The sequence below is a fragment of the Narcine bancroftii genome, chromosome 7 (genome assembly GCF_036971445.1).
Source record: "Narcine bancroftii isolate sNarBan1 chromosome 7, sNarBan1.hap1, whole genome shotgun sequence".
Taxonomy (NCBI): domain Eukaryota; kingdom Metazoa; phylum Chordata; class Chondrichthyes; order Torpediniformes; family Narcinidae; genus Narcine; species Narcine bancroftii.
In genome coordinates, this window is record NC_091475.1 from 41,124,958 (window position 1) to 41,137,976 (window position 13,019).

General features: G+C 42.9%; 1 protein-coding gene across 3 annotated transcripts in view; it reads right to left on the reverse strand.

Moving 5' to 3' along the window:
* Positions 1 to 13,019, reverse strand: part of LOC138738813 (E3 ubiquitin-protein ligase Midline-1) — a 297,248-nt gene that overhangs the window by 154,491 nt on the left and 129,738 nt on the right. The window contains exon 1 of one of the 3 annotated variants that reach the window (XM_069889800.1): positions 3,606 to 3,814. The exons of the other annotated variants lie outside the window; for them this stretch is intronic. The gene's annotated coding sequence lies outside the window, so the exon portion shown is untranslated. Of the gene's footprint in view, positions 1 to 3,605; positions 3,815 to 13,019 lie in introns of those variants that run through there. 3 annotated transcript variants of the gene reach the window in all.

Genomic DNA, 13,019 nt, shown 5'->3' on the forward strand with positions numbered 1-13,019 from the left:
TGAATTTGTAACATCCCAAGAAACTCTGTGATCATGGTTAATTGCCCACTTTCTCGGTTTAGCAGAGTGGGAACAGAACTGACACAGCTAATTTCCTGGTCTATTCTATTGCTCAACAACACTTTTCACCTTCACTCAAAAAAAAAATCATCTGTCTAACAAAAGCAGAAAATGTGGAAAATACTCATGACCTATGCAGACAGAAACAGTCAATACTTCCAATCAAAACCGCTATGACTCTTTGAGATTGTTTTTCTCTCACAAATGTTCCATGGCCTGTTGAGTCATTCCACCATTCTCTTCTTCATTTCAGATTTTCATCTGTAGTAGTTTGCATCTGGAGACATCAGAATTGGCAAGGATTGATTGGAGGTTTACATATTTAATGCGGGATTACTGATGAATTGGCAGAAGGACACAACCATTTGTGCTGCCACTGTACAAGTCCAATGGGCAGTTTTGTGTGGAGTTTGCATGCTTTCCCTGTGGGTATCCCAGATGGTCTGGTTTCCATCTACATCTTCAAGGTGTGCTCTTCTTTTCTCTTTGGCTTGGCTTCACGGACGAAGATTTACGGAGGGGTAATGTCCACGTCAGCTGCAGGCTCGTTTGTGGTTGACAAGTCCGATGCAGGACAGCAGACACGGTTGCAGCGGTTGCAAGGGAAGATTGGTTGGTTGAGGTTGGGTGTTGGGTTTTACCTCCTTTGTCTTTTATCAGTGAGGTGGGCTCTGCGGTCTTCTTCAAAGGAGGTTGCTGCCCGCCGAACTGTGAGGCGCCAAGATGCACGGTGTGCTAGTTCCCAGGTAAATTGACTACCCTAAAAATGATCTCTTGATGCAGGTGACAAAAAAAAATTCTCATAGATGTGAAAATAAGTTAGAAGGAAGAAATAAAAGGGGAAATGAGTCCAATAGGCTGAATTGCCTCTTTATAGTCCATAAGATTAAAAAATAGTAAAAAGATAAACAATATCTTGATTGACACACAGACCACAGGAAGAGGTTTATCAGCCCAATGGGTCCAAGCCGACTCTAAAATCCAATTAGTCCCATATCCCTCAATTCCCTGAACCCTTACAACTTACTCCCTCTGCCATTTGATTATTTTTTGTCATTAACATTATAGAATAATTTATGCACTGAATTAATTTATCTTTAACTTTGGAATAGAGGATGAAAAGACACGAGTAAAATCCAGAGAGAGAATGGAAACAAACATAGACAGCACCTGAGGCTCTGGAGCCTATAAAAAGCAACAGTAAACAAACCTGTATGCTGGCAAGGGTACAACTGTATAGAGCACTTCTTACCAGTTCAGTAAAGCCAATGACTCTGGTTGCACATCATGCATTTCAAACTGTATACACCGATGAAAGTATGGTTGTAACTTATGCACAATGTATTCTCAGAAACAAAATAAAATCAATATTAATTGGTTTTAGGAATTAAGATTGAGAGATAAATATTTGCTCCACATTGAACAGTGCTATGGGATCTTTGGGAAAGCAGGCTGGATGTGTATGCAACAGAATCATCTCCCAACGGTGTGGCATTCCCTCAGTACTGCATTGACCAGGCACAAGTTGGTTGTCTTATAAGTAAAACTTGGACAGGCTGGGGTTGTATCTGCCAGAGTCTAGAAGAGTTGGGTTTAATTAAAATGCACAATTTTGAATGATCTTGACAGGTGAATAGGGCAAAGACCACCTCCTCTTGTGAAAGAGCTAAAACAATCACTGGTTTAAAATAATTTGAGATGAGATACCATTTTTTCCCCTCAGGTTAATGAGTCTTTCGAATTCTCTTCCTGAAAGGGAGGGGTGGGAGAATAGTCCTTTAAGATTTATAAGGCAGAGGTAGATAAATGCTGGATCAGTAAAGGGGTGAAGGTTACTCCAGGTGGGTAGGAATTCGGAGCTGAGGTTACAATCAGATCAGACTCGATTGTAATGAATGGCATAGGAGATGAGGGGCTACCCTTGGTCTTAATTCATACCTTTGTAAATTCTGGCCACTTGCATTATAGGCTGAAGCCTCAGGTGTGGTTTAAAATCTCTGAATTTGGGATGACACAGCTCAGCTCATCGCACCACATGGATTCAATGAAGATTAATATGCTGTTACAGTGCCAGTGGCGGGGGTTCGAATCCAGATCTGTCAGTAAGGGGTTTGTTCATTGTATCCATGTCTGCGTGGATTTCCTCTGGGTGCTGTGGGCTCCTCCCATATTTGGGCAGCGCAGTGTCGTGAGGCACGAGGGCCTGATGCCATGCTAGATCTCTAAATGTAAAAATATTAAGAGAAAAAAAAATAAGCCAACTATGAGGATTTCCATCCAGAAATAGTTGCGCATACAAGGGGACAGTTAATATGGTCTCCTTCAACTACAAGTCACTAGATAAACCCTAGAAATACTTCGAATGCGCTCTTTATTCCCTCCTTTCCCTTCTCCTCGCAGAGACGAGCTCCAAACAGCTTGCATCCAATCGGGTGGGGATGGGGGGGAAACTGGAGAAGGGATCGCATGACTCTTGCTTTATCCAGTGCCTGACCTCTGCAGGTTACCAAGTGAATAACAAACTGCGCTCGGCTCAGGTGCTGATGGACAAATTCAAGAAATTCCCACATTCTCCACGAAAGTGAGAATAAAACCATATCAACCACGTTTGAATGGCACAAGTTTGAAACACGTGCACCGACTCCCCCCCCCCCCCCCAATTCCACTCGGCTTTTATACAAGCACAGGCGCTTTTAAAACCTGCAAGCACCGCCAAACAAATTGTCAGCTACCTTGCTGGGCTTAGACACGCATCTTTGACTAAAGACACTGGAAATAAGTTCTAACAATCAGCTTCCAAAGAGAGGGCGAGGAATGTCGAGTGGGTGCGCCCGCGTTGCATCTAGTCCGTGGGAGTGTGTCTGGTGGTGAGTCACCGTCATTAAATCAGCCAAAGCAACTTATTTAATAACTGCACGAAAACTTCACTGCTCACTTCGCCTTGACTGCGTTTGCACGGAAGAGTAACGTGCACGGTGGGGAACTCTTAACACGTGTGGGTGGCAGGTCAGAGACTTTCTGCTGAGAATCCAAGGGAGTGATTTTGCTCCAGCCCCAACCTCCCCGCCTGAAAGACGGGAACAAAGTTTGGTCTCGATCAAACAAAGTGCGAGCCAGAATCTTTAAAACTCACACCTCTACTTTAAGTACTATAAAGTGATTCGCCTTCTGTTCCGCGTTAAAAGCAAGAATACTAACAAACTGCTCTTTGTCCATACTGAGGAATCCCTTCTGTTCCCACCAACCTACAAGCATAGGTTGTCATGGAGACACTGCACGTCTATTTGCTCTACAAATGATCAAAGGGCCAAGACAACACACACACACACACAAAACTTGCCAGACTTCCTACTGGCAAGGCACTAATTAACTGACAGAGACTCAGGCCAGTGATTCCATTCACTTGCTGCAGTTTACAGCAATGTTCAAGACGCTGCCCAAGTTCTGCATTGGCAAGGCCTGCGAGCACAGAATGAAATGGCAAAGCTAAGAACAGCCCCAAGTGCTGTGCCATGGCAGCAGTTTCTTTGAGAGAGTGGTCATACCTGCTTCATCTTCAGAATCCCATTATCCGCAGTGCATGAAGAAGTCTGCAGTGGCAATTGGTAAGAACTTGGCACAAGTGGAAGGTTTACATCCACTCACTTCCCCCCTGGCTGAAGAGCCCTCATGTTCTTTGTTTAAACTTTGCGCTGCCGCTCTGCGAGAAGTCAACAACAAGGGGACATAACTGCCTGCCCTCCTCGTTTGAAACCCAAGCTCTGATCAGTTGCTGCGAGCTGAGGGAGGCTCCGACTAAGTCTCGCCAATCAGGCGCAGGGGGAGGAGGCTAACATGTCTACACTGGATTAGGGAAGGTTTTATAGGTATTTCGGATAAAGGGCATGTGAGATCAAAGGCACGAATTAGCGAGGGGGGGGGGGGGGCAGCCACTATAAACTGCTGTATTCCTGCTTTTTGCAGAGCAGCTTTTCCCAAGCAAGCTCCAAAAGCCAAGACCGGCCCGGGACAAAACTTTGAAAGTTCCTGTCTGTATGGAAGTTCACCGAGGTACTTTACTCCTTCCTCCTTGGCGCATCTCAAGCCCTTGATTAAACGCAGCACGAAAAAAGAGCCCTTTAGCAGGTGGTTACTCAGTGGAGGTTGAAATCCATAGCAATTCCCAACCTGGCAGGTGGGATGTCCAACCCCTTACTCCAGTTTGGATCGTAGATCGTGAACTATACTCCAGTATACACAATGATCTTGATATTTAATTCTGCATGCTAGAGTACAGTTCCGTGGCATCGCCAGCATACAACTTAATAACTACAATCCATAAACGTAATGAAAGACAACTGTTTGGTGGACAAAACTTACAGCAACATTTGCAATGAATTTCGTGACGTGTTCATCACAATACATTTTGATTCTATACCCTCAGCAGGCCAGGAACGTTCCTTAGGTGGTCAAATGGTCAGGCAAATTAATAGTTTTGGTTCCTAATCCTTTTTCAAGAACTGTTTGCTTTACATTTGAGATCCTGAATTTCTCTTTTGAAGTGCACAACTAAACAGCATTTTTACAGCACCAATGGACATCCCCAGGTACTTGACAGACAACAAAGTCCATCTCAGTTCTGTCGTAACGTGGAAAGTTGGGCAACCATTTTAGACCCAGCAAGGATTTCTTTATGCATCTATGTTGGTTGAAATATTAAAAATTAGATGCAGGAATGGAAATATTCTCCTTTGCTTCTACAAAGTGGCACCTTGGAAATTCTTACAGGCTCTTGAGGGACCGATAAAAGTTTTGAAGGATTCGGTATGAAACATGGTACCTCCGACAGTGTAGCTATTTCTCAGTTTTGCAGTGGGGTGCCAACCTGAATTTTAACGCGAGTCAGCTCTGATTTAAATCAATCTGAACTCAAACCAAACATTACTTAAGAAATTTAATCCAGCAAATATGGGCATGCTATATTCATTCAGGTCTACAAAAACAGGAATAATTTTCTTTATACGATAATTCTGCAAAAACAATGTCTTGTAATTTGATTTGCTTGCTATGCTGTCAATCACAATTCCTTTCTCCAGTAACTACAAAAATTTTGAGTTGGTTTGGCCTAGCCAATGTACATAGCTCTTGCCTGAAAAGAGAAGTGGTATTACAGAGGTGCTGAGAGGGGATTTCTGCACATTTTTTTACTCCTTCCGCCAATGTTTCCCCAATCGTCACTTGAATACATGATTGTAGCTGAGGTAACAATACTGATTCACAGTGTGTGTCTGATGTGTTAGTTTTAGTTCATGCTGCGGTACAGTCAAATGCACACATCCCTACCAAAGGAGAATCCACAATCACTGAAACATGCCAGAATGAACATTAATACAAGACTAAGTTTAAAAAGGGGTGACTGACTCAAGCTAGTGAATGGGCTCAGTGATCCTGATTCATACTGGAATACGAGCTCATAGACATGATTTATAATAGGAGAGTTCTTTGGGACAGGTTCACACCAGTTTACAGGCTGCCTTCAGTGAATCACATTGAGAAAAAGCTATGCTGTTACTAATTCAACCTAGTAATTCCATACAATCGTATCTGATCCATGTCATTAAACAAAAACGTCTACAGATGCTGGAGTCAAGTTCAATACACAAGCGAATTGAAGAAGCTCAGTAGGTCAAGTGGTATCCATAGGAAGTAAAAAGGGTACCAAACATTTCAGGCCTGGGACCTTTGTCTGGTATAAGCAAGAATAAAAGGGTGGGGGGGGGGGGGAGGAGGGATGGGGAGGGGAGGAGCAAAGGATAACAGGTAATAAATAGGTCAAGGAGATACAGATGGGAGGATAGAAGAAAAAAATGCTGAGGTGATGGGGAGACAGTTGAGGGCAGCTCTCTGAGAGGAGGAGGAAAGGAAAGGAAAGGAGACAGTGAGAGAGAGAGAGAGAGAGTCTTCAGGGAGGAAGTTAATGGAAATTGGAGAAGTCAATGTTCATGCCAGCTGGTCAGAGATCGCTACTGAGCTCAGTGTGTTCCATGTCAGATAGGGAAGGTTAAGCAGATAGTGAAGACTCAGCAGGAGTTAGAGTAGGGATCAGTGGGGTGGAGGGTCTCCAGCCAGACAGCAACCCCAATGGTTCCTTGAACCTATGTCAAATTATCATTCAGTGGAGTAGGAGCATTCAGAATTGAGAAGTTTAAGTCCATGCAATAGGGGTGTTTAGAGATTTAGTGTAAACAGAAGGTGCTTACCACTACACAATAAACTCACCTCCTACACCATCTGTGGGATAGTCTATGGTTTGCACATTGGCCTCATCCAAGAGGAAGCAAGTCCTTCTCAATCTAGAGGAATTGTCTGAGAAGAAAAGGTTGCACCCACACTGCAATAAGGGTAGAAGGCTTTAGACCTAGAGGCACTGAAAGAATGGCCATTTATATTGGAGACACAGTGTACTGTGATATGGAGAAGTAACTGCAGATGGTGGGATTTCTATGTGCTATATTCCTTGTCTATTCAAGTCTCAGCTAGTGGTGGTAGAGTCTTGATGATAAAAATAGCATTAACTGGCAAAGAACACTGGTGAATTACTGAACTGCAAATTGTAGCTGGTGTAAGCTGCACCCATGGTCAGTATCCTGGCAAGATTTGGTGATGATTGAACTGTACTCTAGCATGCAGAATTAAATATCAAGGTCATTGTGTATACTGGAGTATAGTTCACGATCTACGATCCAAAGTGGAGTAGACTCCAAAGGGCATCAATTCATGTCAAGAGTACAGTGCTAGGTCAATATACCGGCGTATATATTTCCTTTTGTCACTGATTTATATCGCAATATTGATTTTGAACTCACAAGTGATCTAATATTATTCAAATCAAATAATTTCACTGTTGTCCTCTGGTGACAGATACCTGGCATTCTTACCCAGCCTCACCACTGTGTAGCTCCAAAACCCACAGTACCGACTCCATTGTCTCATCCAGCTGTTACTGTCCATAAAAGTACAGTGCAGGCTACTGCATTCTGGACTGGTATTAGTTAAACTTGGAGTGTCTTAGGAATTTCCTTTCAATCTCAGTGCAGTCAACATTTGAATCTCTGGGGTGGTTAATTAATGACGCCTAGATTCCAATCCTGCTTTGCAGATTAGGTCACTGACATCAGACAAATGGTTAGTCGAAAGATTCCAAAGTTATCTTGTTCTGAAATGAGCAAGTCTGATTCACCAAAGACTATCCTAGTTAATAGAGGAAAAAGCCTAACATCTGTTTACTTTCTCGTTTGATACCTTTACTGCATGCAGTGCCATGTAACTGATTGGTAAGCAAAGCAGGGTTTTAGAAATCTTCAAATGCATAATCAGTAAAAGAGGGCAGGTTGAAGCAGGCAAGCTTTTTTTAAAAAAAGTATTCATTTGTATAAAGCGTAATATTAAGCCTGTGACTAATTTTCCTCTTCCAATATTTGTTGTGAAAAGAACTCTTATCCACTTTCTTTCCTTCAGGAAGTTTCAACACAGGTTATTTCCCCCTTAATGCACTCTACAAGCATGTATCCAAGGTATTTCTGTTCACATTAGTTGCCCTGTGCAGCAAGCTGAGCATGGCTGCACACACAATAGTTTATAATGGAAATCTTAAGGGAGATTGAAAAAACAGTTGGCAAAATAAACCAAGTTGGATTCCAAGGAGCATGGCATATTTCATTTCTTATAAGTCACCAATTCTATTCTAAATTAAAATCTTATGCTTGTAGGCAGATATCCTTACCACAAAGTAGCACATCTTCTCATGATATTTTCACATTTTTGGGTCACATATTGCATTATAAATATCTACAGTATATTTTTAATTAATGGAAATTGTCCATAAACATGTCACATTGTAATTGCACCTTATTGCCAATAGTGGCGATATAGAGCCCCAGATTTCTGTTTCTCAGCAACCCAGCTTCTGTTAGAGAAATCACCTCCCATGGGACCCACCAACACAAAATGCTCAGGGGCCCATCTCCCCAGGGACTCCAAGTAAATATAAAGTCTCCAATAGAGAGGAGTTGTGGACAATCCCTCAGTTAGTTGTGCAACCCAAGGTGTACCTCAACCTTGTGGAACAAGTAGCTGTCCATCACTGCAAAGCAAGGTGCCCATTGTTTCTCTGATTCACAAGGACAACTCTGGACTCTGCACAAGCTTAAAGCTGATTACCCCAAATATGAGGACACCACTCACTAAATGTTCTCATACAAGTCAGACTATTCTGACCCAGAATATATTACCAATCCTTTATTATCATTGTGTATAAATCCTGGAACTCCCTGACTAACAGCTCCATAGGAGTAACTTCAATAAAGCATCTCACCATCCCCTTCTCAAGGATAATACTTGAGTAATGACTTTGCCTAGATCTTTGCCTACATGCATAGAGAGGAGAAAAAAAACTTGCATTCATCTGACACCTTTCACAATTCCAAGTTATCATGGCTGGATAAATGGCATTGAGCATTCCGAGATAGTAATGTCAGTTGAGGGTTAAATGCTGGCTCGAAGAAACATAAGGGATTCCTTTTGTCCAAATGTTAAATAAGGATGCCATTCATCCCATGCCAGGCAAAAATGAATTTGAATAAATCTTACTTTCTAATCCTTGTATGTGGCCCTGCAGCTTAGGTCATCAGAGTCAACATGTCTGCAGATAATACAACAGTAGTTAGCCTAATCGGCAACAAAGATAAGTCACACTACAGAGAAGAGATGGAAAATCTTGTGGTATTGTGCGAGAATAACAACCCGAGTCTCAACATGGACTTCAGGAGAACCAGGAACAATCACTACACAGCAATAACTTGGTCATGGAGACAGGAGAGAGCACCAAGTTCCTTGGAGTCCACTTAACAAGTGATCTATAGTAGACATACAACATCTCCTCACTTGTCAGGAACGTACAGCAGCCATTACTATTTCTGAGAAGACTGAAGCGGAAAAGGCTACCAGCCACCATCACGTCAACCTTCAACAGGAGCTCTTGTGAGAGCTTCCTGGCTGCATCACAGTGTGGTACGGTTGCTGAAGAGAATTGGATCAGAGGTCAATCACAGGGCCTTAGGAGTAGGAGAAAGGATGACTGGGGTCTTCCTCCACCACCAGCTCCCCCTACCACCCCCCCCCCCCCCATCAACGTGATCTATGGGGATCGTTGTCTGAAGAGCGCATGCAAAATCGTTGAGGACCTCTACCACCCCATAAACAACATCATTCAACTGCTCCCATTGGGAAAGAGATACAGGAGTATCAGAGCCATCACCACCAGGCTGAGGAATAGCTTCTTCTCGTGGGCAGCGAGACTGCTGAACGACCAAAGGAACTGCTCACACTAACCATCCGAGACTCTCATAGTCATGAAATTATATTTATTTATTTGTATATATGAATACTTGTCCTTACTTGGGGTGACCTGTCCAAGTGGGACAGGTTACATCTGGACTGAAGAGGAACCAATATCATGGCAGAGAGGGGGGTGAGAACCAAAGTGAAGAGGCAGAGGATGTTGTCACACAAATAGGGACAGCTGTTAGGGAGTTTGTGTGGAAGGACAGGCAGATAGGGCAAAGATGCTGCCATGGGGGATGGGTTGGAATGAAACAGGGACACAGAGTCAAAAGTAACAAATAAAGTGCTAAAGGTTTTATATTTAAATACATGCAGCAAAAGAAGTAAAAAGTGATCACCTTGTAGTACAGCTACAGATTCGCAGGTATGATGTTGCAGCCGTCACAGAGTCATGGCTAGAGGGTGGATGTCATTGGGAGCTTATTGCCCAAGGATTTACAGTATATAGAAAGGATAGACAGATAAGCAGAGGTGTGGCTGTTTGTTAGTAAGGAATAACATTAAATCATTAGAAAGAGGTGATATTAGATCAGAAGATATAGAATCATTGTGGGTTGAGTTAAGAAAAGGCAAGGGTAAAAAGAAACTGTTGGTAGTTATATACATACATCCAAATAATAGCAGGAGTGTGGACAACAAATTACGAGAGCAAATAGAAAAGGCGTGTCAGAAAGGCAATGTTTTGGTAGTCATGGGGGATCTTAGCATGCAAATAGATAGGCAAAACCACGTTGGCACTGGATCTAAAAAGAGAATTTGCAGAAAGACTATGGGATTGTTTTTTTTTAAGTGTAACATGTTGATGAGCCCACTTGATTGGGGGTTATATAATGCATCATAGATGATTAGAGACTTTAAAGGGGCAGTGATCACAATATGATTGAAGTCAATTTGAGATTTAACAATGAGAAACTAAAGTCAGATGCTTCAGTGATTCAATGCGGTAAGTGGGAATTACAGTAGGCCATTTCATGTCAGGCCTCCACCTGGAGGCCGGCTACAATAGTGGATCAAAACTTACCTTTCAGACAGCAGCCCTAAAAGGCTGCTCCAGCGTCCCATTCACATCCTGAGGTGACTCGTGGCACCCTCCGGAGCCGATGGGAGGTGGGGTGACTGGTGCAGTAGCACCACCCGTCATAAATACGCAGCAGAACCATGGCGGTCTTCCCTACCCATAATTCCCCACACAGCTGGAACCACTCTGTGGTGGGGGGGGGATTGAGGGTAGGCCAGATGGCCATTGCTCTGCCGCGTTTTGAGCTGCAGAGAGCGGCCCTGAAGGCGAAAACAGCCTGATGAGGCCACCCCCTGTTGGCCCAACAGCCCCCGCTGATGGCTCCTGCTGCCTCAACAGCTCCCGCTGCCCTGACGGCTCCTGCCCACCACCCGTCTTGGAGGGAGAGGGGTGAGTGGGGAGATGGGTTGCGGGCTGATGGTATCATCAGCCCACCGCTAACCAGCTGCTTGCAGCAGCTGTACTTTCAGGTCAGGTGGCGGAGTGCGGCGGTCTACCAATCATCCTTCCCTGAGAAGGGTTGGAATTGGCGCCTCGGAGCCGGCCACGGTGCATTCAGGAAGGTACATCTTTAGCCAACAGGACGAAGAACCTCCACCTTTACAGTATGGTGTTTTCCATGTTTCAAAGTGACACAAGAGAGGAACTGGCCAAAGTACTCCATTCTGCTCCGATATCTTATGGTCTTGTGGTTATGGAGCAGGTTTTTAAAATCGGTCAGCACAACATAGTTGGCTGTAGGGCCTGTGCTGTCATGTTCTATGTTCTAAGAACTATCTGCACTATTCAACTTTTATTTATTCATCTACCTTTTTCAATTTATTATCTCTTTTTCCTGAGTCAGGACCAAGGGTAAGCATTTAATTTCTATCATTGTTGACCATGTATTTTACATAACAATGTGGATACAGCAAGTAAGAATTTCAGTACATCTGTGCATAGAACTTATACTAAATATATTATGATAAACTCTCATAGTTGTACTCCTACCAGAGAATTTAAATATATGCCCCAACAGTTGCTTTCGTTCAATGTCTTATCCAAAAAGCTACACCAAATCCACCTCATTTTCGCTTTCTAACGTGACTTAAACCAACAAGTTTCTAACTTTACCAATGAGCTGAGCTCATCACCTACCTCAACTTAATTGCTTGTTTCCTCATTAAAAGTTCTGAAATATGCTGAGATTTAGAGATTCAGAAGGGGAGCAAGGACTTACACAAAGGATAATGCGGAACGGGAATGTCATTTCAAATGTCAAAGATTGCAATAGGTAAAGAGAAATGTCGAGCTGCCAGTGATCAAAAATTCCGTCTTAAAAAAAAATAGAAGATACTAAGGAAATAAGAACAAAGCATAATGCAGATTTAATCCAGATGTGGTTAATGTACAAATAAGCCACAACCATTTCACTGAGAATAGGTATGACAGTAACATACCCAAATTGTTCCAAAACATTACCTTCTGTATAATAGCAGATGTATGAGATCTCTTAAAGGTGGTTTTGAGGTTTTTTTAAAACCGTCAGTGCACAGCGTCGAACATTTCTTCTGATGCTTTATCATTCACATCTGTCTTCCAATACTGATTCCCTAAACTATTCACCACAGCAGAAACCTATTCCCTCTGTGTCTGTGTCCAAGAACACAGGGATCCAGCCAAAGCCGCTGACTTCCTCCAACAATTTTTTTTTGCCCTTGACTGACAATTGGATTTCCACCATTACCTCAGGTACACTCTATTACCTCATGAGTGTCTGTTTTAACCTCTCTCCCTCCTCAATTTCCATCTACATATTGCCCTTTCAACAACATCCACTAAAAATGGAACACCAGATTCCAAATGTACACTGACAGCACCAATATCTACCCCATTCCCACCTCTCCCAACCCCTTCAAAGTCTTTGACGAACACGCTTCTTGTCAACATCTTGGACTGGATGATCAATAATCTGACTCTAGGAAAGCAACTCCTCATAATGAAAATTCTTACTTTGGATTCAGATCCCTGTAGAATCTTGTGCACTTCTGTTTCAATAACCTCCTCCATCTAAACAACACTTATGCATCCCGATTTTAACTGCTCTTCTACTATGAGTCAGGGTCCTTACACCACAAGATCCAGAAATCCATTCCTAAACTTTTATTGCTTTCTTCTTTCCTGAGACACTTGCAAACCAAACTGTTTGGCAATCTTTTAATCACCAATCCTAATATTTCCTCAAATAGAGCAACATGTGGCACTGTGGCCTTTTCATTACTCCAGCAACCTGTTCAGTCGTGGCTTCTGGTTGATGGTTAGATGCTGGGCATGAAAATATAAGGAACTCTCTTGTTCCTAAAAGCAACATTTTTCTCTACTCAGAGTTTGGTTAAATGGGATCTTGAGAATCACAGAACTTCAAGGTATTGAAGGATACCATCCAGTCCCTTATCTGCATGTTGGCCAATACCAGTGGCATTTGCACAAACTCCCTGTGACTGGGTGCTCTGGTTTCCTCCCACATTCTGCAGGTTGGTTGGTTTACTGATGATGGTAGGTCTTTGGTAGGAGAATCAGG